The following is a 22835-nucleotide window of genomic DNA, read 5'->3' on the forward strand; positions in this document are numbered from 1 at the left end:
AGCCTGATTCCTCCACCTCCGTTTTTCTTTCTCAAGATTGCTTTGGCTATTTGGGGTCTTTTGTGTTTCCATACAAATTGTGAAATTTTTTGTTCTACATCTGTGAAAAATGCCAGTGGTAGTTTGATAGGGATTGCATTGAATCTGTAGACTGCTTTGGGTAGTATAGTCGTTTTCACAATGTTGATTCTTCCAATCCAAGAACATAGTATATCTCTCCATCTATTTGTCTCATCTTTAATTTCTTTCAACAGTGTCTTATAGTTTTCTGCATATAGGTCTTTTGTCTCCCTAGGTAGGTTTATTGCTAGGTATTTTATTCTTTTTGTTGCAATGGTAAATGGGAGTGTTTCCTTAATTTCTCTTTCAGATTTTTCATCATTAGTGTATAGGAATGCCAGAGCTGTCTGTGCATTAATTTTGTATTGTGCTACTTTACCAAATTCATTGAATAGCTCTAGTAGTTTTCTGGGAGCATCTTTAGGATTCTCTATGTATAGTATCATGTTACCTGCCAACAGGGACAGCTTTACTTATTCCTTTCCGACTCGGATTCGTTTTATTTCTTTTTCTTCTCTGATTGCTGTGGCTATAACTTCCAAAGCTATGTTGAATAATAGTGGTGAGAGTGGGCACCCTTGTCTTGTTCCTGATCTTAGAGGGAATGGTTTCAGTTTTTCATCATTGAGAAAGATGTTGGCTGTGGGTTTGTCATATATGACCTTTATTATGTTGAGGTAGGTTCCCTCTATGCCTACTTTCTGGAGGGTTTTTATCATAAATGGGTGTTGAATTTTGTTGAAAGCTTTTTCTGCATCTATTGAGATGATTATATGGTTTTTATCCTTCAATTTGTTAGTATGGTGTATCACATTCTTTGATTTGCGTATATTGAAGAAGCCTTTCATTCCTGGGATTAACCCCACTTGATCGTGGTTTATGATCCTTTTAATGTGCTGTTGGATTCTGTTTGCTAGTATTTTGTTGAGGATTTTTGCATCTATGTTCATCAGTGATATTGGCCTGTAGTTTTCTTTCTTTGTGACATCTTTGTCTGGTTTTGGTATCAGGATGATGGTGGCCTCGTAGAATGAGTTTGGGAGTGTTCCTCCCTCTGCTATATTTTGGAAGAGTTTGAGAAGGATAGGTGTTAGCTCTTCTCTAAATGTTTGATGGAATTCCCCTGTGAAGCCATCTGGTCCTGGGCTTTTGTTTGTTGGAAGATTTTTAATCACAGCGTCAATTTCAATGCTTGTGTTTGGTTTGTTTATATTTTCTATTTCTTCCTGGTTCAGCCTTGGAAGGTTGTGCTTTAATAAGAGTTTGTCCATTTCTTCCAGGTTGTCCATTTTATTGGCCTAGAGTTGCTTGCAGTAATCTCTCATGATCCTTTGTATTTCTGCATTGTCAGTTGTTACTTCTCCTTTTTCATTTCTAATTCTGTTGGTTTGAGTCTTCTCCCTTTTTTTCTTGATGAGTCTGGCTAATGGTTTATCAATTTTGTTTATCTTCTCAAAGAGCCAGCTTTTAGTTTTATTGATCTTTGCTATTGTTTCCTTCATTTCTTTTTCATTTATTTCTGATCTGATCTTTATGATTTCTTTCCTTCTGCTAACTTTGGGGTTTTTTTTTGTTTTTCTTTCTGTAATTGCTATAGGTGTAAGGTTAGGTTTTTTATTTGAGGTGTTTCTTGTTTCTTGAGGTAGCATTGTATTGCTATAAACTTCCCTCTAGGACTGCTTTTGCTGCATCCCATAGGTTTTTGGTGATCGTGTTTTCATTGTCATTTGTTTCTAGGTATTTTTTGATTTCTTCCTTGATTTCTTCAGTGATCTCTTGGTTATTAAGTAGTGTATTGTTTAGCTTCCATGTGTTTGTATTTCTTACCGATTTTTTCCTGTAATTGATATCTAGTCTCATAGCGTTGTGGTCGGAAAAGATACTTGATATGATTTCAATTTTCTCTAAATTTACCGAGGCTTGATTTGTGACCCAAGATATGATCTATCCTGGAGAATGTTCCATGAGCACTTGAGAAGAAAGTGTATTCTGTTGTTTTTGGATGGAATGTCCTATAAATATCAATTAAGTCCATCTTGTTTAGTGTATCATTTAAAGCTTGTGTTTCCTTATTTATTTTCATTTTGGATGGTCTGTCCGTTGGTGAAAGAGGGGTGTTAAAGTCCCCTACTATGATTGTGTTACTGTTGATTTCCCCTTTTATGGCTGTTAGCATTTGCCTTATGTATTGAGGTGCTCCTATGTTGGGTGCATAAATATTTACAATTTTTATATCTTCTTCTTGGATTGATCCCTTGATCATTATGTAGTGTCCTTCTTTGTCTCTTGTAATAGTCTTTGTTTTCACGTCCAAATAGTTATTTTATCTTTATATATGTATCTAATGAGGTACCTGAGAATGCACTGCTTTATTCAATAGTAATCTAATTTTTTATTTACTTGTTAAATATGTGCGTGCACGCATGCGTGTGCATGTGCACACACACACACACTTCCTAAAATGATTGGGTTTCCTACTCTTGTAACAGCAGTGGCCTGTATTTTTGAATAAATATGAACAATTAAACATAATGATTGTTTTATGGAAACTTTTTGGTCAGAGACCCAAGTTTTCAGTGAACTGTCGCTATTAATAATTAAATAATTTTTAGGTAAACATTACATTAAACAGCAATGCTATATTATAATAGTGTACCTCAGTAGATTAAACCTGAAAATATTTACCAGGAATTAATTATTTTAAAACTTCAGGTGTCATTTGGATCCAAATTCCAAACTGTAAAATTTTCCTTTTTCCCCTATATATTTTGTGTATATTCTTGGAACTCTACAAAGAAGTTACTGTCTTGTTTTTTTCCCCTCTGGCAAAATGAGAAAAGCGGTATTTTATGGAGGGATCATTAACAGGTACTTGTGCTTTGAATGGATTGATTGTACTTGCTGCCTTTAGCTATGAACATCTTTTTGACAACTGTCCCCTGTTGAATATCTTGGAGAAAAGAAGGAAGAGAGGAAAGGAGGAAGACAAGGAAGAAGGAGAGGGTGGGAGGAGGAGAGATGGATGGACAAAAGGAAAGTATTTCCAAATTGCAAGACAGCGTATGAATCGAGTTTTATCCTAGTTAAACAAGCTTTTTGAAACGCCCAGTTGATTATTTAAAGCACCAAATACACATTTCTTTGCAATGATGTGTATTCTCTTTTCTCATTCTACCACAAAGCAGTGAATCTTTAGCTTTGGAATATGTTGGTTATTTTATTTTAAATTTTTTCCAAAGAAAATGCCCAAATTACCAAACATAGTGTAAAAATTTCTTGTGTAACTTAAATCTTGTCCTAAAATTTTAACAATTGTTATAGTATTTATGGATCAAATATTACAGTATAGGTGTTATTTTTTTGTTAAATTTTGTAAGTTTTTAAAGTTACATGGACTTTTAGAAGAAGCACTCCTGTAAATATAAAGGAACATCTAACCCTTTCATGTTCATCACAGGTTTTTAAAAAATTTGTGCAGCAGTTTTTAACTCTTCTACAATCACATAATACAGAAAGAAATACATAATTTTGCCTCCAATTTTTAGTGGAGAAAATTGAAGGATAAAAAAATCTCTAAAGTTTCAAAATAAATTATTCACTCAAAAAATATTTATTAGGGGCTTCCCTGGTGGCGCAGTGGTTGAGAATCTGCCTGCCAATGCAGGGGACACGGGTTCGAGCCCTGGTCTGGGAGGATCCCACATGCCGCGGAGCAACAAAGCCTGTGAGCCACAACTACTGAGCCTGCGCGTCTGGAGCCTGTGCTCCGCAACAAGAGAGGCCACGATAGTGAGAGGCCTGTGCACCGCGATGAAGAGTGGCCCCCGCTTGCCGCAACTAGAGAAAGCCCTCGCATGGAAACGAAGACCCAACACAGCCAAAAATGAATTAAAAAAAAAAAATTTATTAGGTCCTTGCTCCATGAAGCAACTTATATAGCAGCAACATTTGTAGAAGAAAATTATGTGATTTTGGCAATTACAGTAATTTGGTAATTCACGTGAACAATGTATGAACAGAAAAATATAAAATTGCACACTTTTTTATTGAGTAAATTTGACTTGTAACATTGCATATGTTTCAGGTATACAGTATGTTACTTTGATACATTTATATATTGTTAATGTGATTGCTGAAGTAATATCACATTATATAATTATAATACACATGATCACGTTATATAATTATAGTACAGTATTACTGTCTATTTATTATACTGTTCATTAGATCTTCATGGCTCATTTACCAATTCTTACAAGTTTGTACCCTTAAAGACCATCCCTCTTGTCCCTGTCCCTGGTAACCACCGTTTTATTCTGTTTTTCACAGGTTTAACTTTTAGATTTCACATGTAAGTGACATCATACAGTACTTGTCTTTCTCTATCTGACTTACTCTCTTAGCATAATGTTGTAGCAAATGGGAGGATCTCTTCCTTTCTCATGGCTGAATAACATTCCACAGTGTATGTATACCACATATTTTTTTACCCATTCATCCACTGATGGTCTTTTGGGTTGTTTCCGTATCTTGGCTATTGTGAGTAATGCTGTGATAAACATGGGAGTGCGTATATCTTGTCAAAATCCTATTTTCATTTTCTTTGGTTGTATACCCAGAAGTGGAATACCTGGAGTATATGATAGATCTACTTTTAATTTTTTGAGGAGCTTCCATCTTGCTTTCTATAGTTGTTAGATTAATTTACATTCCCACATCCTCACCAGCATCTGTTGGTCCTTGTCTTCTTGATGATAGCCATTCTCACAGGTGTGAGGTAATGTTTCACTGTGATTTTGATTTGCAGTCCCCTTATGATTAGTGATGTTGAGCATCTTTTCATGTGTCTCTTGGCCATTTTGATGTCCTTTTCGGAGAAATGACTATTTACTTCTTCTTCCCATCTTTTAACCAGATTGTTTGTTTTTTGTTATTGAGTTGACTGAGTTCCTTATGTATTTTGGATATTAATCACTTATTCGATAAATGGTTTGCAAAATTTTTCTCCCATTCTGTAGGGTGTCTTTTCATTTTGTTAATTAATTTATTCTTTTGATGTGCAGAAGCTCTTGAGTTTGATGTAGTCCCATGTTTTGATTCTTTTCTTTTATTGTTTGTTATTTTGGCATCATGCCCACCAAATTATTGCCAAGACCAATATCAATAAACTTCTCCCCTAACATTTTCTTTTAGGATTCTTATGGCATCAGGTCTTATGTTTAAGTCTTTGACCCATTTTGAGTTAATTATTGTGAGTGGTGTGAGATAGGGGTCTACTTTCAGTGTTCTGCATATGTTTCTCCAATTTTTCCAGCACCATTTGTTGCAGAGGCTATCCTTTCTCCACCGGCTATTCTTGGCTTCCTTGTTGAATACTAGTTGACCGTATATGCCAGGGTGTAATTCTGGGCTCTCTATTCTGTTCCGTTGGTCAATTTGTCTTTTTTCCCCCCAAGTACAATACTGTTTTTCTACTATGGTTTTGTGGTATAGCTTGAAATCCAGAAGTGTGGTGTCTCTGGCTTTGCTCTTTTCTCTCAAGATGGCTTTGGCTGTTTGAGGTCTTTTGTGGTTCCACACACATTTTAGGATTGTTTCTTCTATTTCTGTGAAGAATGCCTTCGGTATTTTGGTGAGGACTATGTTCAATTTGTTGATGGCTTTAGAACTATTGATATTTTAAGAATATTAAGTCTTTGGATCCATGAACATTTGTTTGTGTCTTCAATTTCTTTGATTTTGTTTGTGTCTTTCCATTTGTTGGTGTCCTTGATTTCTTTCAGCAGTTTTGCAGTTCTAATTGTACAGATCTTCCACTTCCTTGGTTAAATTTATTCCTAAGTATTTTATTGTTTTTGATGCTATTGTGAAAGGGATGGTTTTCTTTATTTCTTTCTCAGATGCTTTATCATTAGTGTAGAGGAATGAAATTGAGTTCTGTACGTTGACTTTGTATCCTGCCAATTTACTGAAATTGTTGATTAATTTCAATAGTTTTTTGGCTGATTCTTTGGGATTTTCTATATATTCAATCATATCATCAGCAAATAATGACAGTTTTACTTTTTCATTTCTGATTTGGATATATTTTATTTCTTTGTCTTGCATAATTGCTCTAGCTAGGACTTCCAGTACTATATTGAATAAGAATAGTGAGACTGGGCATCCTTGCCTTGTTCCTGGTCTCAGAGGAAACACTTTCCATTTCTCTCCATCAGGTATAATGTTACCCTTGTGTTTGTTATACATGGCCTTTATGTTGAAGTATGTTCCTTCTATACCCAGTCTGTTAAGGGTTTTTATTATGAAAGGATGTTGTTTTATGTCAAATGGTTTTTCTTTCTCTATTGAAAAGATCATGTGATTTTTATTTTTTCTTTTATTGATGTGATGTGTTGGATTTATTGATTTGCATATGTTGACCCATCCTTTCATCCTAGGAATAAATTCCGCTTGGTCATCGTATATACTTCTATTAATGTGTTCTTGAATTTGGTTTGCTAATATTTTCTTGAGAATTTTTGCACCTATGTTCATCAGGGATATTGGTCTATAGTTTGCTTTTCTTGTGGTATCCTTATCTGGCTTTGGTATCAAGGTAATGCTGGCCTCATAGAACAAGTTTGGAAGTGTTTTCTCCCCCTCAATATTTTGAAAGAGTTTGAGGAGGATTGGTATTACTTCTTTAAATGTTTGATAGAATTATCCAGGGGAGTTTTCTGGTCCTGGAGTTTTCTGTGTTGGGAATTTTTAAATTACTGATACAGTGTCTTTACTCATTATTGGTCTGTTCCTACTTTCTATTTCTTCCTGATTCAGTCATGGTAGGTTGTGTGTTTCTAGAAATGTATCCATTTCTTTTAGGTTGTATAATCCATTGGCATATAATTGTTCATAGTAGTCTCTTATGATTCTATGTATTTCTGTAGTATCAGTTGTAATGTCTTCTCTTTTCATTTCTAATTTTATTTATTTGACTCTTCTTTTTTTTCCTGAGTCTAACTAAAAGTTTGTCAATGTTGTTTATCTTTTTGAAGAAACATTTTGTAGTTTCCTTGATCCTTTCTGTTGTTTTTCTGGTTTCTATTTCATTTATTTGCATTCTGATACTTACTATTTCCTTAGTTCTGCTAACTTTGGGCTTAATTTTTTCTTCTTTTTCTAGTTCCTTGAGGTATAAAGTTAGGTTGTTTACTTGAGATTTTTCTAACAGCTTAATGTATTTATTGCTATACACTTTCCACTCAGATCTGCTTTTGCTGCATGCCATGATATTTGATATGTTGTGTTTTCATTTTCATTTGTTTTGAGATATTTTTTATTTCCTTTTTGACTTCTTCTTTGACACAATGGTTGTTTAGACGTGGGTTTACTTTCCACATGTTTGTAGATCTTCTCATCTTCCTCTTGTTGTGGACTTCTAGTTTCATACCAATTGTGGTCACAGAAGATAGCTGATATGATTTCAGTCTTCTTAAGTTTGCTAAGATTTGTTTCGTGACCTATCATATGATCCAGCCTGAATGTTCTATGTGCACTTGAGAAGAATGTGTGTTCTGCTACTGTTGGATGGAATATTCTATATGTGTCTATTAAATCCATTTGTTCTAAGGTGTGGTTCAAGTCCAACGTTTCTTTGTTGATTTTCTGTCAAGACAATCTATCCATTGCTGATAGTGGGGTATTGAAATCCTGCAATTACTGCATTGTTGTCTATTTGTTCCTTAATATCTATTATTACATACTTGTATATTTCAGTGATCGGGTTTTGGGAACGTACATATTTATTATTGTTATATCTTCTTGATGTAGTGACCCCTTTACTGATCTTCTTTGTCTCTTCTTACCTTTTTTGGCTTGAAGTGTGTTTTGTCTGATACAAGGATGGCTATACCCACCTTCTTTTCATTTCTATTTGCTTGGAATATCATCTTCCATCCTTTCACTTTGAGCCTATGTGCCTTTAGAGCTGAAATGAGTCTTCTGTAGAGAGCATAGAGTTGGACCTTGTTTTTTCAGCCATCCACCCACTATGTGCCTTTTGATCGGTGAGTTCAATCTGCTTACATTTAGGGGTGATTATTGATACGTAAGAATTTACTATTGCCATTTTATCTTTTGCCTTCTGCTTATTTTGTCTCTCTGTTGTTCCTTTTTTCTTCTCTTTCTGTCTGCCCTTACAAGTTGGTGGTTTTCCATGGTGATTTGCTCACTCTCCCCTTTTTTATGTTTATGTTTCTGCTCTAGATTTTTGCTTGTGGTTACCATGAAGTTTACATAAAACATCCTACAGGTAAAATAGCCCCTTTCCTGCTGATGCCAGTTTATCTTCATTCACCTATAAAGGTTTCATCTGCTTACTCTTCCCCTTTTATATTTTTAATGTTAGAAATGATCTCTATGCTGTGATTTCATTACCAAGTTGTAGTATCTATAGCTATTTTTAATGCTCTTTTCCTTTAACCATTATATTATAGTTAAGAATTTAATATACTGTTCTAGAAAAGATTTACAGTATTCTGAGTATTTATCATCTTAATCAGAGTTTTGTGTACTTTTGTCTTTTTGTTTCAGCTTGAAGAGCTCCTTTCAACATTTCTCATAAGGCAGGTCTAGTGGTGGTAAACTCCCTCAGCTTTAGTTTGTCTGGGAAAGGCTTTAATTCTCCTTTATATCTGAAGGATAACTGCCACATATTCTTAGATGGAAATTTTTTTTTTTTTTGGCTGTGTTGGGTCTTCGTTTCTGTGCGAGGGCTTCCTCTAGTTGCGGCGAGCGGGGGCCACTCTTCATCGCGGTGTGCGGGCCTCTTATTATCGTGGCCTCTCTTCTTGCGGAGCACAGGCTCCAGACGTGCAGGCTCAGTAGTTGTGGCTCACGGGCCCAGTTGCTCCGCGGCATGTGGGATCTTCCCAGACCAGGGCTCGAACCCGTGACCCCTGCATTGGCAGGCGTATTCTCAACCACTGCACCACCAGGGAAGCCCGGAAATTTTTATCTTTCAATATTTTGAATATGTCATTCCACTATCTATCTCCTGACCTTCAAAGTTTCTGCTGAGAAATCTACTGTAGCCTAATGTGGGTACCTCTGTAGGTTGCTGTCTTTTTTTTTTTTTTTTTCCCCTGGCTGCCTTTAAAATTGCTTCTTTATAATTGAATTTTGACAGCTTCATTAAAATGTGTCTTGGAGGTCTTTCTGTGATGAGATAATAAGATATTCTGTTAGCTTTGTGGATCTGTATATTCATCCCTTCCACAGATTTGGGAATTTCTCAGATATTATTTCTTTAAATAAACTCTGTCCCCTTCCCACTCTCTTCTCCTTCTGGGATGCCCATTATTCTTACATTTACCTTTCCAATAGAATCAGATATTTCTCATAGGCTTCACTTTTTAAAAATCTTAGCTCTCTCTTTTCTTCCACCTGAATTATTTCTATATTTCTATCCTTGAGCTTGCTAATTCCTCTTCTACCTGATTTGCTCTATTTCCAGTGCATTGTAATACATTCTTTATCTCATTTATTGAGTTCTTCAGCTCCAGAAATCTGTCTGATTCTTTTTTAGAATTTTAATCTCTTTGGTAAAGTATTCCTTCTGCTTGTTATTTTCATTCCTAATATCATTGCATTGCCTTTATGAGTTTTCTATTGAATTTCTTCGTAACAGCTATTTAAAACTCTTTATCAGTTAGATCACAATATTCCATACCTTTGGGTTTGGCTACTGGAAAATTGTCTTTCTTTTTTTTGCGATACCGTATTACCATGATTCCCTAAATAAAAAATGGAACACCATTTTTATTTAGGTAAGACTTTGTTTACTTTGATCCTGAGAATGCAACAGGTTGGCAGTTAGGAGCCTTCCTTTCCAGAAGGTGGCGCTATGGCACAAGTTTTTGGTTTCTCTTACCAGCGTTAACTAGCGGTTTCTAAGATTGGGAACTCACACAGTTAAAACAAAACAAAACAAAAACAACAACAACAAAAACAACGCGTGGTGGCAGAATGTGGGCGCAGGGGGAAGGTGTGTGTACTTAGCACTTGGGGCTTTGTGGGTGTCCATGGCCTGGTAGAGGTATCCTCAAGTTGGGATGGGGGCGGTGTCCCAGGGGTCCTTGGGTGGTCGGTCCCCTTGCCTCCAGGGGCAGACAGCAGGAGACATTTTACTTCAGTTCTCTTTGTCTGTCTACTTACCTTTCCTTTCCCTCTGCCCATTCACTGCAGCCTCTCCTCAGAGAGAGCAACTGGTCCCGCCAGCTGTAACACACGTGGCTGGGCAGACTTCCAGTCACTGCCTTCATCCTCCAGCTCCTCTGCCAGAAAGGTGGTGCTGGCTCGCTGCCAGAACAGCAGCCGCCTTCTGTGCTGTCACAACCTCCTGCCACCAGCTCTGCAGCCACTTACCTCAATCCCTGCTACCTACTCCATGGTCCAATCCACCCACTTTGGATGCACAGGTGGATGGATCTCTTGGATGTCGTTGTATGCTGTGGATAGGTGCTTTTGCTTTTTTTTTTTTTTCTGGTTATGGACGTCCTAATAGTTGTAAATCAAAGGAGAGAGAGAAAAAAGGAACGATTCACACTATCATGATACTGACGTCACCCCAAAACCGCATATTTCATTGCTCTGTGACTATTTCAACAATTTGAGTAAGTTGTGTGGAATATTAGACTTTGCCCCTTAAATGGATATTTCAGATTTATATACAAGCAAGGAAGTTTTCCAGTTAATGAGCTATGGATAGTGAAAGTCTTTTTAAACTAAATATCTAAAGTAATATCAATACTAATATGAGTCAACAGCTGAGTTTCCCAAGTGCATCTTTCTGGGCACTAGCGTGATAGGGCTTCAGATTTTTGAAAGTATGTCTTTTACACTGCCCAACTCTCCAATTCTGGTTTAATAACCACAGAACATAATACAGATACCAGGGCTACTCATATGAAAACTGCAATTTAGTGCACACTCCTGGTGGCCACGTTGAGGGTCTCTCCTGGCACAGTTGAGGTTTTCATCCACTGCAGAGATCTCTCAGCTCCTGTCCCGAGTGTTGTACATTTCCTTCTCTGAAGAACAGAATGTGTCTGCCTTAAGTACACAAATAAATTCTCTCATTAAATCAGAATTTCAGGGGCAGGGATGGGGAATTGCCCCTTGGGTATCAGTGTCTGAAAAACTGCTGTGTCTATTTCTCCCCTGAATTTCATTGCACAAAATTATACAATCTTGATAAATCTAGACATGTTACTTCTAACACAGACATGTTCTCATCTTTCCATTTGTGAATTATTTTTGAAAAATATCTGAGTGTGTTGGATTGCTGAATTTTACTGACATGCCCTGTTTAAGCAGGAATGAGAATGCCTTCTGAAATGAATACTTCATTGGCAGTCCCTTCCTATTAGTGAGAACCCCTCTTCTCTATCTATATTTTCCTGGGTCCCACTATCACATACCTACCCCACACCCAGCCTGGAAATTAAGACCGCATGATTTTTCTGTTAGGATGAACTTGGCTGTTTCAATGTTTTAAGCTCAATATATGTCAGGGTTGAAATATAACTTAGATATGGAGATTTAAGAAAGTTGCTCTCGGACTTGTGGTCAATTTAATTCAGCAAACATTTATCAAATGCTTACCATGTGCCAGGCACTGTGATAGAAGCTGAAGAAATAAAGATAAATAGTGGTTCTTTAAAAAAAAAAAAAGTGCTGTTCCTGTATGAGAAGCAGTATGATTCATTAAACTGCCACAAGTTATAATTTTAGAAACACTCCCACCACTGGGAATCTGTTCCTTTTGTCGAGTATAATTTTTCAGCAGTCATGAGTGAATAATAATTGGGATAATTAAAATTGACCTTTAAAACAGGTCTAAATCCTTGTCTGCTTAGGGTGCTGAAGCAGGACAATCCATGAAAAACTACAGCCATTCTCCCTCCAGATATTTGATTCCTCTGAAGGCTGGTAGAGTCACACACCCTTGCACAATTTTAAAACCATGAAGGGATAGAACTAAGTTTTATAAATGGGCTCCAGGATGTATAACTGGGGGGAAAAAACCCTGAAAGATTCTCTTCTTTCTCAGTAAGTTATTTAAATCATAGCACTTATTTTTAAGTGAATACTCAGGGTAGTTGATAAAGAGAAAGCCCCCCTGCCCTTTTTTAAAAATAAACTTTATTTTTTGAGCAGTTTTAGGTTTATGTAAAATTGAGCAGAAAGTACAGAGATTTCCCATATACCCCCTTCCCTCACACATGCTTAGCCTCTGCCATTACCAGCATCCTTCTCCAGAGTGGTGTTGATACTTTTTTTAGTTTACAATTGGTGAACCTGTGCTGACACATGATAGTCACCCCAAGTCCATAGTTGATGTTTCACTCTCGGTGTTGTACATTCTGTGGGTTTGGACAAATGTATAATGACATGTATCCAGCATTATATTATTATACAGAATAGTTTCACTGCTCTTAAAATCCCTTGTGTTCCTCTTATTCATTCCTCTCTCCCATCGAAACACTGGCAACCACTGATCATTTTACTGGCTTCACACTTCTGTTTTTTCCAGAATATCATATAGCTAGAATCGTATGGTATGTAGCCTTTAAAGACTGGCTTCTTTCACTTAGTAATATGCATTTGGGTTTCTTCTGTGTCTTTTCGTGGCTTGATGGATCATTTCTTTTTATTACTAATGTTCCACTATATGGATGTACCACAGTTTGTTTATCCATTCCCTACTAAAGGTGTCTTGGTTGCTTCCAAGTGTTGACGTTTAATGACTAAAGCTGCTATAAACATTTTTGTGCCTGTTTTTGTGTAGACATAAGTTTTCAACCCCTTTGGGTAAATACCAAGGAACAGATTTTGGATTGCATGTAGGAATACGTTTAGTTTTGTAAGAACCGGCCAAACAGTCTTCCAAAAAGGCTGCACCATTTTGCATTCCCACCACCAATGAGAGTTCCTGTTGCTCTACATCCTTGCCAGCATTTGGTGTCATTAGTGTTCCCGATTTTGACCATTTTCATAGGAGTGTAGTGGTATCTCATTGTTGTTTTAATGTGCATTTCTCTGAAGACGTATGATGTGGAGCATCTTTTCATATGCTTCTTTCTCATCTGTATATCTTCTTCGGTGAAGTGTCTGTTAAAGTCAGCTTAGGACCATTTTTTAATTGGAGTTGTTTGTTTTCTTATTGGTAAGTTTGAGTTCTTTGCATATTTTGGATAAAAGTCATTTGTTCGATGTGTATTTTGCAAATATTTTCTCCCATCCTATGGCTTGTGTTTTCATTCTCTTGACTGTCTTTTGCAGGGCAGAAATTTTTAATTTTAATAAAGTCCATCTTATCAGTTCTTTTCTTCATGGATCGTGGCTTTGTATCTACAAAGTCTTTGCAGAACACAAGTTCATCTAGATTTTCTCCTATGTTATCTTCAAGGAGTTTTATAGTTTTGTGCTTTACAGTTAGATCTGTGAACCATTTTGAATTAATTTTTGTGAGGGGTAAAAAGTCTGTGTCTAGATTCATGTTTTTGCTTATGGAAGTCCATTTGTTCCATTACCACTTATTGAAAAGACTATCTTTGCTCTATTGGATTGCCTTCGCTACTTTGTCAAAGGTCAATTGATTATATTTGTGTAGGTCGACTTCAGGGCTCTCTGTTCTGTTTCACTGATCTATTTGTCAGTTCTTTTGCCAATACACTGTCTTAATTACTGTACCTTTATGGTAAGTCTTGAAATCAGGTAGTGTCATTCCTACCACTCTGTTCTTCTTCAATATTGTTTTGGCTATTCTGGGTCTTTTGCTTTACCACATAAACTTTAGAATCAGTTTGTTGATATCCACAAAATAACTTGCTTGAATTTTGATTGAGATTGCCTTGAATCTATAGATCAGATTGGGAAAAACTGAAATCTTGACAATATTGAGTATTGTCCATGAACATGGAGTATCTCTCCATTTATTTAGTTCTTCCTCGATTAATTCCTCAGAGTTTTGTAGTTTTCCTCATATAGATCTCATGCATATTTTGTTAGATTTATACCTAAGTATTTTATATTTTTTAGGTGCTAATGTAAATAGCATAGTGTTTCAGATTCCTAATTCCACTTGATCATTGCTGGTATATAGAAAAACAATTGACTTTTGTATTTTAACCTTGTATCCTGTGACCTTGCTATAACCACTTATTAGTTCCAGGAGTTTTTGCATAGATGATCTTGTCATCCATAACAAAGACATTTCTTTCCTAATCTGTATCCCTTCTATTTCCTTTTCTTGTCTAATTGCATTAACTAAGACTTCTAGTAGGATGTGGAAAAGGAGTGGTGAGAGGGAAAATCTTTGCCTAGTCTTGATCTTAGTGGGGAAAGTTTCCAGTTTCTCACCATTAAGTGTGGTGTTAGCTGTAAGTTTTCGGTAGATATTCTTTATCAATTTGTGAAAGTTCAACTCTATTCCTAGTTTACCAAGAGTTTTTACCATGGATGGGTGTTGGATTTTGTCAGATGCTTTTCTTCATCTATCGATAGCACCATGTGATTTTTCTTTGTTAGCTTGTGGATGTGATGGATTACATAAACTGATTTTTGAATGTTGAACCAGCCCTGAATACCTGGGACAAATTCCACTTGTTTCAGTATGTAATTCTTCTTCTATTTTTTAAAAATCTGTTAAAATTTTTATTTTATTTTACTTTATTATTTTGTTTTTGGCCACACCGTGTGGCTTGTGAGATCCTAGTTCCCTCACCAGGGATTGAACCCGGGCCCCCTGCAGTGGAAGCATGGAGTCCTAACCACTGGACTGCCAGGGAATTCCCTGTAATTCTTCTTATGCATTGTTGGATTTGCTGGCTAATATTTTGTTGAGGATTTTGCATCTGTGTTCATGAGAAATATTGGTCTGTAGGTTTCTTTTCTTGTAATATCTGTGATTGGTTTTGGTATTATGGTACTATTAGCCTCATAGAATAAGTTAAAAAGTATTCCTCTGTTTCTATCTTCTAAAAGGGATTATGGAGACATGGCATGATTTCTTCCTTAAATGTTTGGCAGAATTCACCAGGGAAGCCCTCTGGACTTTGTGCTTTCTGTTTTGGAAGGTTAGTATTATATTATTAAAATAATTATTTGAATTATTGTTTCAAATTTTTTAATAGATATTTGTCTTTCTCCGTCTGACTTATTTCACTTAGTATGATAATCTCCAGGTCCATCCATGTTGCTGCAAATGGCATTATTTCATTCTTTTTAATGGCTGAGTAATATCCCATTGTATATATGTAGCACATCTTCTTTATCCATTCATCTGTCCTCAACAAAATACTAGCAATCCAAATCCAACAGTACATTAAAAGGATCATACACTATGATCAAGTGGGATTTATCCTAGGGATGCAAGGATTTTTCAGTATCTGCAAATCAATGGCTGTGATACACCACCACAGGTTAAAGAATAAAAACCATATGATCATCTCAATAGATGCAGAAAAAGCTTTTGACAAAATTCAACACCTATTTATGATTAAAGACTCTCCAGAAAGGGTCCTAGAGGGAACATATTTCAAAATAATATAGACCATATACAACTAACCTACAGCTAACATCATACTCAACAGTGAAAATCTAAAAGCATGTCCTCTAAGATCAGGAGCAAGACAAGGATGTCCAGTCTCACCACTTTTGTTCAACATAGTTTTGGAAGTCCTAGCTGTGGCAAACAGAGAAGAAAAAGAAAAGGAATCTAAATTGGAAAAGAAAGAAGTAAAACTGTCACTGTTTGCAGATGATATGATATTAGACATAGAAAATCCTAAAGGTGCTACCAGATAACTACTAGAGCTCATCAATGAATTCAGTAAAGTGACATTTTCTTTGCTGAGGAATTTTTAGTCTACTTTAGAACATAATGCATATTGAAAAGATGCCATTTATATACAGTTGTGTATAAACTGGATTTGAAAGTTCTGAAGAAACTAAGAGCATGCATCACCAAGGAGCTGTAGTAATCCAAAGAGGTTTGTCTGGGACTGTTTTTTATTTATGGAGGGGGTAGATTTAAGTAGTTTTAGGAGGAGGTCAAGGGTCTGGAAAACACTCAGATAGTGTCACTTAGATTGAGAGGATTAAGGCAACTATGTTTTCCCCAGCTATGGGAAGTTCCAAATTTCTAAGATTTTACCTGGAGAAAAGACTATATATATAATTTTTAAAAACAGAAGCTGAAATATTGTTTAATAATTTCAGTATAAAGCTGTTCTGTTGGCAGGACAAACAATAGGCTATTGATTAAAATGATGTTACAATAGGTACAACTACTGAGACAATGTTTGCTCATTTAATACATAAGAACTTATTCTAGAAGCATGCACACAAGGATGCTCCGAGCACTCTGATCTGAATCACACATAAATCATGAACAATTACGGTGTGTCTGTATTTTCTACAAGACACGTTACAATGGATCATCAGTTTCCCTTTAGAGTTCCTAAGCTTTTCTGAGAACATTTGAGCTTCTGAGTACATTTGAACTTTTGAAGGAATAAGTGCATTTCAAAACTGAGATTATTTCATAGAATAATTTCTTCTTAATATGAGTGTTATTATGAAGAGAAATAAACTTGCTTTAGCCTATTGAACTGTAATATTATCTGTCTATTTTCATTTGTTAATTCTTACAAGATTATTACTTGTACTCACCTCATTTTCCCCCTAAGTGGTAAATAGTTGTACTTTTCAGTTGTTTTGCCATCTCGTTTGTTAAAAACAATTATTTATGAATAATTGTTGTAGCTTTGAAGCATTTCAGGATTCATCTTTTTTTTTTTTGGATAGAAATAGTATGTATCAGACTATTGATAAGAATAATATTCAGTGGAAATCAAATATTTTTTAATGATTCCAGAAAAAGAAAATTAAATTGTGGCTTAACAATTTTGGCTCCAGGAATCGTAGTATAAAATATAGACATTTCAGATTGAAAACAATGGTTTAGGAGATTTTTGGGTGGCATCTGAGACTTCACCTTACTTGAATGTAATTTAGTTAAAAACACAGTGAATGTACAGAAAACACTGTCCAAACACAGAGCAGCTCTTTTCCAAGTACCTTATTGGACATGGTCACGTTTTTTGATCACGTGCATTCTCAAATTTGACTGTGTGGAAGTGAATTGGAACAACCAATTAGGGTTTTAAAGAAAATGATCACTTTTAAAATTGTTTCTCAAAGGCAAAGATGACTTCATAAGAGCGAGTACATCTTACTCTTTTTTTTTTTTTTTTTTTTAAAGACTAAGATTCATATGCCTTCTTTTGAGGAAAGAATAAAAAATGAGAATATGGCTTGGAACGTTGAATGCTGCCTTCTGTATCTCTCTATAGGGAAAACGTCCTTATAGAATATTTTGAAGAAGCTTATGTGATGACTTGTCTTACCATACTGAAAATAATAAAAGCAAACACTATTGATCCTCATAGAAACCCTATGAATTGTGTGATTCCCCTTTGTCCAGTTGTGTGATTCAGTTGTGTGACATCCTCATTGTACAGATGAGGTAACTGAGGCTTAGGGAGGGCCAGTGACTTCCCAAGAGTAGGCAGCTTGGTAAATGTCATGCCCACACCCTGTCTGGCTCCAGAATCTACACTTGGTCCTCACTGTTTCCAACCCAGAAAGGAGAGACCCCAATACGGTGAGATGAGAAAGATGTGAGCAGAGGGGACTGAGTGGGGAGCATCTGGGGAGACTCAGAAAGGAAGCCATGCTGGGGGGGTGGGGGAGGCTGGGAAAGGAGCAGGCTTCCCAAGCTAAACAGTTGATGGAGATAATCTTCATTTACCCTCAACCAGCTCTGTGACTTTGAGCAGGTTACTTAGATCCCTGGGACCCCTTTACCTAAAGGGGGAATGATGCAGGCCTGGTCTGCTCAACAGGCAGGGAAATTGTCCCCTGAGAAATTGTCACGTTAACATTCGAGTTAGCACAGCTGACTGTGGATTCTGGATGATCCCAATCTTCTGGAATTTTCTGAATGGCTAATAATGCCCCAGTAATGTCTCAACAGCTTTGTACTTGCAGTGCACACACTCACAACGGGTGCTTCTTTGCTCTTCCTTTTGCCAAGGACCCTTCGGGCACTTTGCTGAAGCCTGACTCCTTCTCACAGCAATGCTTGTAAATGCATAAAATGTATACATAGGGTTACAAAGTAAATAGTTATATTGAAATGCTGATATCAATGTACTAGAAATTGTAACATAGTGTCTTCTTAGTTATTAGCGCATTCAAAAACAAGATCTAGTGGTGACTTTAATAAATACTGTTATTTTGAAGTAAAGGGGACCATAAACAATATTTCTAGATGTCTTGGACAACGATTGCTATTAAAATATCTGTAACTTATGTTGGTAACATATGCACGGGCACTGGTGAATATAGTCTGGTTTGTCTACATTTGTGACTGAAGAATATGCTAAATTTTAGCTAGAGGTTAGTGAAAATAAAGATATAATTTTTTTCTATTCATCTCAACAGACCCCCTATATCATATTTGTACCACACGTTAAGAACCCCTGAGCTGTGTGGTTCACTGCTTCAAGTTCTGTGAAAAACCCTCCTGAGCTTTGATTGAACTTCTAATGAATCTTTAGATCAAGCTAGGGAAAACCAGTACCTTAAAAGTAGTCTTCCTATTTGCAATCATTTTAGTCTGAATTATGTAGTTTTTCTTTAATGTCTTTCAATACAATTTTTATAATAATCTCCATAAATGTCCTGCAAATTCTGTAAGATTCATTCTTAGATACTTTATATGTTTTGTTAGTATTTGCTATTTCTATTTAATTTAATTTCTAACTATGGATAAGTTTAGAAATACTATCAGCTTTTGTATAATGAATTGTTAAGCTAGCCAATGACTTTCAGAATTTCTACCTCCATAATCATATCATCTGGAAACCATAACGGTTGCTCTTTTTTATCCAATTTTGTGCTTTTAATTTTTAAATTTTCTCTTACGTACTGATAGGACTTTCAGTGCAATGTTCAATAGAAACGGTGGTGTCTGTGAAAGTGTTCTTTCTGATTTTCAAGGAAATACTTTTAATATTTTCCCATTTAGGAGTGATGTGCTGGAACCAATTTTTAGCAGCTAGCAAGAGCCAATCATTAACTTTTCATGAATTTTGCATGAAAATACAATCATTATTAAAAATTAAATTATATAAACATAATTAAATCATATTAAAACAAAAGTAATACATTCTGAAAACTCACCACTTCCTACTTTATTTTATGTCATCTTGCTGTTATCAGTGCTCTTGAGGTGATTTACATACCTTGTGTCTACGTGGTGAAAATACTATATAATGATTCTTTTTCCAACTTCCTGGTCAGTGACATCACGTTGATAGCTTTGAATTGGCCATGGTACGAGTATTTACACCATGGAAAGTGGCAAATGCTACCAATCAGGGTTTTTAATTTTCCTTAAGAGCCTGTTGTTCAACGTTTACTAACACACCTCTGATCAAGACTGATGTTTGCCACAGGCTCTAGCATTTTCCTACCCCGTTAACTAAAAAGAAAGGAAATTAAGGAAGAAGAGAAGGGAGGGTGGCAGGGAAATAGGAAGGAAAGGAAAGTAAAAGGGAAGGAAGAAGAGAGGAAGAGAGGACAGGAAAGCTTTACTCAGTGTATTAACCCGCACGTGGTGTTTCCCCCCAGATAGCTGTGACGCTCCTCTGGCGTCTGCCCTGCCCCGGGCTTCCTTCAGCAGCTCCTCAGAGCGGTCCAGCAGCCACGGCCCTGGCTTTGCAAGCCTTAATCGCAGAGACGGTGAGTCTGCAGCTGTCTTCTTGTCAATCCACCCTGATTCTTTCCCAGAGAGAATTATTTTCATTTTTAGTTCATATTCCTTCTTATAGGTCAAAACTTAATTATATTGAGTTTAATGAAACTGAAGAAAGCAGCAGGTTCATCATATCTGCTAGTATTCCTCTGCTAGCTTTCTTCTTGCTTATGATCCATTTTTTGGTTTGTTTTGATATCTTCCTTCCCTGTTGATTGCCAGCAAATGATCATCAATAAGATTTATGAGAAGGGAATTATTGGAGTCTAGATTTTTTCCGGGGTTATCATCCCTTTTTAGTTTTAGGACCGGCGACAGAAGGGTGACTAGTCAAGTGCGCTGGTCATGAATAACTACAACAACACAAGAAGGAGCCAGTGCTGCAGCCACTGGGGAAACCTGAACAGGCCACCGCGTGATGTTTGCGAGATGTGAGGCTGCCAAAGGATGTCATGGGAAAATGACTCCATTCCCAGGACTTGGCCTGGGAGGAGACCAGGTGAAGGCTGCCACTGAAAATAAAGATTCCCTTCCTATTAGTGGGAAGGGAGTTAATGACTTACTTTTTGGAAAGGTCCATTTTTGCTACTTGAATGTTGTCCAGTGAATTACCTCTTCTATTGCACAAATACTAATTCAGTGGATTAAATAAGTGAATACATACACTTCAAATTCAAATGCTTTGCTACTTTTTTTGATTAACTTTTATTGGAGTAGGGTTGCTTGACAATGTTGTGTTAGCCTCCACTGCACAACAAAATGAATCAGCCATACCCGTACAGATATCCCCTCCCTTTTGGACTTCCCTCCCACTTAGGTCACCACAGTGCCTTAGGTAGAGCTCCCTGTGCTATACAGTATGTTCCCATCAGTTGTCTATTTTATACATAGTACCAATAATGTATATATGTCAATCCCAGTCTCCTAATTCCTACCACCCCACCCCTTTCCCCCTTGGTATCCATACATTTGTTCTCTACGTCTGTGTCTCTATTTCTGTTTTTGTTTTGCTACTGTTTTAAGGGATAGATTTTTTAAATGAAAGATTAATTCAGAAAGTAAAAGTTAAAATCAACTGTGTCCCATGTAAACGCACTGCTGTAAATTCTGGAGATACTACTAAGGAATTGAGTGTTTTCCTCCCTTTCTTTGACATTTCTAAGATCAGAGTTAAAGTCTAGCTTGAACTTTACTGTGTCCTTAAGGATCAAATTTGGGAACCTAGTAAGTGATCAAATAGATTGGCAGGGAAGAGTAAGAACACAGGTGAAGAAATTCAGTGAGCTCAGGATGGGAAGGCATGTCCATTAATTGTCCAGCTTCATGGTCTTTTCCCAGGAAAAAGCATTTTGTGGCCAGATATTTACTCCTCAAAGCATCATTCATAATCATTTTTAGCACCCCAGTAAAAATATATTCTCATTGAAACCAGATTTCAATGAGATCAGTTATCAAATTACCCATTTTCGGTCTGGTGGTTATTCTAATATCAGCTTAACATCTAAACTTTCCAGTGGTTTCCCTAAAATTGTAAAAACTAAGTAAGCCATATTTAATTAGTGTAAAGAGGCCCGAGGGGCTTGTGTGTTGTGTTTCTAATTTGCATGTGTAGAGTATCTTTATGATTCAGGCCTCCAGTGCTATCAATATGGTGGCACTCGGAAGTTTATAAACATTAGAAGGGAAAATCCTGAAGCTTAAGATGAACTTATTTCCATTATATTTAATTAAAAAAATAATAACTCAGAATATTATAAGCCATCATTATAAAATGGTAAGTACAAAGCTTATCTTTTATATTTAAACTACTCTCTTTGCAAATTTAAATTAATTATTTTAAGAGAGGCAATCAACTGATGAGGGTTTCCTTTTAATGGTTGTTGCTACTCTGATTGCATATAGTGTACATTTCACTAAATATCCCTAGATATTACCACCTGATTTCAGACCCATTTCTAAAGCATGCTTTAGACAGCACAATTTATCAATATTCCTTCTGAAGGATTATCTATATGTGTTTTCTGTTAAAAGCCAGCATCCCAGAGTCTTTATTGACATTTCCTTTGCCTTGGTAAATGCTAGAGAACATATTAGTTCACTTTAGTTTAGATTATTATGATGTAAAATGTGGATAGTATGAAATGTGGATGAATATAATGAGGACGATGATTCTTCATATATAGTAGTTTTAGCTTTTTGGAATATTTTGTGTATGATCTAGTGAGGAAAATCATGTTAGACTCCCTGATTGTATGGTTAAAATTTCCTTGGTCTGTGTTGTGGTATTTGGAAGTTTTAAAGAAGGTGGTCTGTCTTACACCCCTAGGTTCTTATTTTGCCCATAAGTCATTGCGCTTCTAGAATGTTCATTAAGAATTAGAAATGTCTCAAATATCACAGCTTCCACCAAGAACTTTATACATAGCAGCTGATCAATTCATCTACCTGATACATAAAGGTAGTAAGAGAATAGTCTATACATAATTTTTGATTGTATGTGTGTGCATATATATAAATTTGACCCACTGTATAACCCCCCAAAGCCAAATAATTCAAACTTTAAGGCATTTGATGATTTTAAAGTACTTCACTGATTCAACACATAACAAATGTTAATTAATTGACTAGAACTTATTGCACATTTCATGTTTCCTCTTTTACATATTTTTTACTTATGCAGTTTATGTATTTATTTTGTTTTCTATTAATTTATGAAAAGTAGTAAAATATTTCTTAGAAAAGACTTTGCAATAAATAGAAGAAAGAAGTCTACGAAGGATATTAAGAGGAATGAGCAGAGAAGTTAGGAGGGATCCAGGCGTTTCTAGGGACAGGTGGGCCAAAGCAGAGAGATGCAGACCTTGCATCTCTGAAAACCATGATTCCTGAGCATGTTACCACCTGT

At 36.2% G+C, this 22835-nt stretch overlaps 1 protein-coding gene and 1 long non-coding RNA gene across 4 annotated transcripts in view; both read left to right on the plus strand.

Annotated features, from left to right (window-relative positions):
• LOC309661737 overlaps positions 1–20223 on the plus strand; it is a 57438-nt gene extending 37215 nt beyond the window's left edge. For all 3 annotated transcript variants that reach the window (XR_014264232.1, XR_014264233.1, XR_014264234.1), the window contains one exon: positions 19807–20223. This is a non-coding gene — a long non-coding RNA (uncharacterized lncRNA). The remainder of the gene's footprint in view (positions 1–19806) is intronic.
• Positions 1–22835, plus strand: part of LOC309661718 (stearoyl-CoA desaturase 5-like) — a 386110-nt gene that overhangs the window by 291735 nt on the left and 71540 nt on the right. The window lies entirely within an intron of this gene.

Source organism: Balaenoptera physalus, assembly GCF_965194825.1.
Source record: "Balaenoptera physalus genome assembly, chromosome: 5".
Lineage (NCBI taxonomy): Eukaryota > Metazoa > Chordata > Mammalia > Artiodactyla > Balaenopteridae > Balaenoptera > Balaenoptera physalus.